The sequence below is a fragment of the Trachymyrmex septentrionalis genome, unplaced genomic scaffold, assembly GCF_001594115.1.
Source record: "Trachymyrmex septentrionalis isolate Tsep2-gDNA-1 unplaced genomic scaffold, Tsep1.0 scaffold59, whole genome shotgun sequence".
Classification (NCBI taxonomy): domain Eukaryota; kingdom Metazoa; phylum Arthropoda; class Insecta; order Hymenoptera; family Formicidae; genus Trachymyrmex; species Trachymyrmex septentrionalis.
The window spans coordinates 1,109,003-1,114,250 of record NW_017305767.1 but is presented as its reverse complement, the minus strand read 5'-3'; the positions used below and the strand labels follow the sequence as shown (position 1 = coordinate 1,114,250).

The 5,248-nt window shown below is 42.8% G+C and overlaps 1 protein-coding gene across 2 annotated transcripts in view; it reads right to left on the bottom strand.

Annotated features, from left to right (window-relative positions):
- The window catches only part of LOC108752200 (MOXD1 homolog 2), a 233,638-nt gene that overhangs the window by 103,131 nt on the left and 125,259 nt on the right, over positions 1-5,248 (bottom strand). The gene's annotated exons all lie outside the window — the stretch shown is intronic.

The following is a 5,248-nucleotide window of genomic DNA, read 5'->3' as shown; positions in this document are numbered from 1 at the left end:
GGGGGGCAGGGATGCGGCCGCGGGGGAAAACCGCGCGAGATATTTTAATAAAGCTGTCTGCGATTATTGCGCCGCCCACCCACCGTCCCCCCCTGACATGCCGCAAAATAATACGCGCGGAACCTAACGAATTAAACACCTCGCAATTGGACGCAATTATTTGGCCTCGTTGAAAATGCAATCTGCCGGCGCATTACGGAGGATTATGATTATGCGAATACGCGTGTGTGTGCGTGTGCGGGCCCGAGCAGCACTTGACGTAGAAATGCCGAATGCGCAATTCGCGCTTTATTTCGCGTTCGCTCATATATACGGATAATCCCACGAGTCTTCTATGATTTAGCGATATCTCCCTGTTGCGCCGACTTTATTAATTCATCCTGTTATTTGCTCTATCTCTCTCTCCCTCCCCCTTCCTTCCTCCTATTGTCCTCTTTCGTCTATTATTCCATGCGTATGAATTTCGCGAGTAGCGCACTGCGATATATATATTAGGTTGAGTATAAAGTCATCGCGTATTTTTTAGCTCAAAGTTGTATATACAATATCTTCGTCAATAATGAATGAAATTCAAATTTAAAAAAAGGGTTTTAAAGCTTGAAATCTCTACTTTTAAAAGCTTATCACATTTTTTAAGTTTATATGAGTTTGATAATTTTTACATACCAAAAACTACGAGCTGAAAAAGACGAAAAATTTTCTTCTCACTTTGTGGATTTGTAACGTGTCCAAAACGAATTTGAGAAAATTTTCGATTACCTATCGTGAAAGCTTGATACTTTCCCTACAAAATCGTTTTTTTTAAATATTCCTACGACTTTTGATTACTGAGTTATCGCGGATTAAATAAAAGAATTATTTTGACTTTAATTGCTCATAACTCCATTAAAAATTGTCGTATCGTATAATTTAAAAAAGAAATTTTTAAAACTGAAACTTTACTCTATTAAGATATATTTATATTGTTAGTAAGAAAGTAATTGCGGTTTTTACTGATAGATGTCTTTTAAAAAAACGCGATGACTTTTTACTTAACCTAATATATATATATATATATACGCATTACGAGCACTATCATTTATTCAGCAGTCAGCACTGGATGCACGTCTACGAGCTTTGCCAAAACAATCGACTATAGTTGAATAACGTCATATCCAGCCGAAAGAACACTTTCGATCTCGATATCTAATTGCAGAATCGCTCGAGTTTCATATTATTTTCACTCTTATATAGTGACGAGCTGCTGCTGCGCGAGAAGATCGTTCGTGATCTCCGCCAGAAGGCGAAATATATTTGAGCGTCGCGACGCGGGTAACCCAACCGCGGAAATTTCTCGCAGCGAACCGCGATTGGGTTCCGCGTTTCGCGCACGTAATACACATGGCATGCGCAATCAGAGTGATTTTGCTGGTTACACGCCAGTCGCTCGGCGTGGACAAACGCTCGGCCGGCCGATCTCTCTCGGCGCGGCATGCATATCGGATTGCAACGGGGCGTCGTTCTACGATGCGTATATACATCGCCCCCGCAAATGGCGGAATTAAAGTCGTGTATCGACCGGAGGGACGGGCGTATAAGAGACGAGTATAAGAAATCGAACGGAGTAGCAGTCGTCCGGCTGGTCCGGGATGCCCGCGGCTGGTCTGGTTCTAAGATTACGATCATAACGAAAAAGCTTCTCGCTCCCATTGGAGATGCCAGTCGTTCTCTCTTTCTCTCCTCTTTTCTCCGCCTCTACCTCGGCTCTCTCTCTCTCTCTCTCTCTCTCCTCTCTTTCGCAGCATATGAGAACGTCCGGCGACGCGGCCTGGCCTGGCATCGTACCGGGGCATTGCGCGGCGCACACGGCATGCATTATGGAACGAGCGGGCAACGATTCTGCCGGAAAAATTGCGGACACGCGAGACGGACGCGATCTGCAGCCCGACTATCTCCTCTCCATCTATCCCATCCACGGTGGAGCAGTGTTTCCCAATTTGTTACATGGCGACTGAATTCTTCGGAATACGTCATAGAGCGCCTCGTAATTGCGGTCGACTTCACCGCGGGAAGACACCGCGATATTTTTTTTTCTCTTTCCTAATACCCGTTTGCCTGCGTGCGTCGCATTTCATCGCAGTCCATGTATGTATGTATGTATGTCGTATACACGGAAAGAAACGGTTTTGCTGGAACGTCTAAAAATTTAGCTAGATATAGTTCTGAGAACAGTTTCCTCTTTGGACCGTCGAAATAATTATGATGCTCAAACTGGTGACTAGAGTATTGCAGTATTGTTATCAACGTTCCTTAACATTCCACGTTATTTTGACGATCCGACGAAATTGTTTCCAGATCTGTTCTGCATGCAGCTAAATTTTTAAACGCTTCTTTCCGTGTATTTATGCTCAATTCGTATGAATTACTGTACAATTACGATACGTACACCGAAAAAAAAAAATTTGTTCAACTAACTAAACGGATATTGTATACATATGTTGTAAAGAAACGATATGGAAACGGAAGTTATAAATTTCGGCAATACGCTTGCAAAACTTGTACGTTTTCGTACATCATTGACTGAAAATTTTATCTCATTTCTGTGTAATAATAGTAATGCGTATCTGAATTTAGATTACAATATCTTTCGCTAGAAATTCAATCGAATTCAATTTTCATAAAAGGCAAACCGATATTAAAGAGCACTCGCTAGCATATGCAAGCTACGAGAAACGATCGGAAATCAACAAATTAAATAAATAAATTCATGATACGAGGCTATAAATTAAGTTTCCCATTTTTATTTTATTTGGCATTCCGGGGAGCACCATTTGGGAAACACTGACGTAAAGATTCCTACGTAGATACCGATCTTATGCGTTACCCACCTAACCACTCTCAGTCGACCCTCGCGATACTCGTCGTGGAAGATTGCTTTCCTATATTCCGTCCTCCCGGTATGACTGCTTTCCATTTTGTAAGAGACGTCGGGAGGTCTCTATAATGTAAACGCGATGTGCCCAACGCTACCAATCACGATCGCATAAATATAAGCAGCCCATTTGTTGCGAAGAAGCGAATTCGCGGTTTTTAAATGAAGAGATGAACGAGAAGTCATACGTCTCGTCTTTCCTTATAAATTTCAATATCGTAGATGTTGTCACAAAATATTGTATCAATTAAATCTATTTCAAATTTTTATTGTATCACCTATACATGATAAATCGTACGTTCCATTAATATCTTTTTCCATCAAATATCTTTTATAATCAGAATGGATAAAATAGTAATCAAAGCGAAATCAAACTCCGTATCGTTAATACTTGATAATATATCTAAAATTTATATAATTATCGTATTTCTTTAAAGAAGATTATACAATTATCTTAATTATTTGTGTAGTAACAGAGATATATAATCGAGATAAATAGTAACCTGATGGATAATTGGATCTTCAAGTCAATAAAAACCTTTTTAACGTGCGCATTATATAATTACTACGGAAATTGTACGATAAGTAATAAGAATACGGTACGTTTCTTTTTCATATCTTCGCCTGAATAGCTTTATCACAATATTCTTTGACTTTATAAAAATCTATCTAGTACAACGCGTTATAATCCCGCTGAGAAATTTAATAACGCCACAGCATTACACGCTCGTACTGAAATAAAAATGGGCAGAGGGAGCATTTGCGGTGTTCCTTTGACGCCTAACATGCAACGAAAAGCCAAGCGCAAAGTAGCCGCTGATAAATCTATGCGGGAGGGGGATAACTGGGGAATAATGGCGAAGCGAAATGAATGTTTCGCGGCGTGGTCGGTAAAAATACGGTAAAAAAGCTTGTGCGACGCGACGAGAGCTTTCTCTCTCTCTCTCTCTCTCTCTCTCTCTCTCTCTCTCTCTCTCTCTCTTTTTCTCAGTTGATTCAGTTCGCTCGCCACACGAGAAGAGATATGGCGGGAGGGAGAATAGAAAGAAAAGAAAAAAAAAAGGAAGATGAAGAAGAAGCGACGCACCTCTATCCCCTCGGCCATATAGCAAAAGAACCGAGGCCAGAAACTGTCAACGGCTGCGTAACGCTGATGAAAGGGTGGATAGCGTGTAATCCCCGTCGCGTCCGGTCTATGAAGAAGGGACCCGAGTGTTCCCGAATGCGCGACTAACGACGTTTTAAATTTACAAAAAGAAAAGCGGCCGAAAATAACGCGCGGCCGGGGCTTGGCACGGAATTCTCGCGGGCCGTTCATGTGGAAATCGCGCGAACTAGATTACGCCCTGGCCCCTCTCCCGGAGAAGCTTTTCTCTCTTTGCCATGCCACGAACGCGCGTCGGCGTCCCTTTGTGAATGACGCCTTGTTATTCAAAGAACCATCACCGCCGGCACTCACGTCGCACATGCAACACGGTATTAACTCCGAACTATTACGGCGGCGTCGGAACTAACCGCAGTGCGGACAGCTCATGATATATCCGGGGGAAGTTTCGCTGGACCTCGGCCTCGCTATCGCGGAATTAAATAGCCAAGGGAGCTACGTGATCGTCGGGAATTTCTTTCTTTCATTCGGCTCAGCGGAGATGATAGATCGCGTTATCTATGATATCATCGATTCGATCTCGAGTGAGATCGTCCTAAGACCGTTAAAAAATATAATAATTTCACTTCCTTGTTTGTAACATTGGACTTTCTCGTTCATCAAAAAAGCCACGATTTTTTCGTCACGCGTGATTCATGTAATGGTTACAGATTGAATGTGCTCTGTGCGAAATTCACATGTCATTCATTTTTGAAAGGAGGAGAGAGACGAGAAGGAGAGAGAGAGAGAGAAAAAGAGAGAGACTGTATCAAATATCTGTCAGGGCTTGATTAGCTAACCGCGACCACACTTATGTAATAGTCGCGCGGATGCTCTTTATCGCGTTGAAGATGAACGGCATCGATGTTATGCGGGAACCGCGTTTTCGCGGAAAAATTACGTAAGGCAATCGCCTCCGCGGGCGAGTTCTCCATGTACCGAGTGTCGTGCAAAATGAGAAGAACGCGTAATGACAGGCTGCCGGCTTTAGTGGGCATGATTGATAACTATCCGATGCGCCGATCGAAACGGGAGAGCCATTACTTATCTCCCGAATGACTACCATTAAGCGCGTTCCATCGTCGATGTTGGCGTGCCAGGGCGGACTTTACAATATTCAAAGAGGGAACTCCACTCGATCAGTAGCACGGAAATAATTATTCTCGATTACTCTCGCCCTCCTCTCCCCCCCC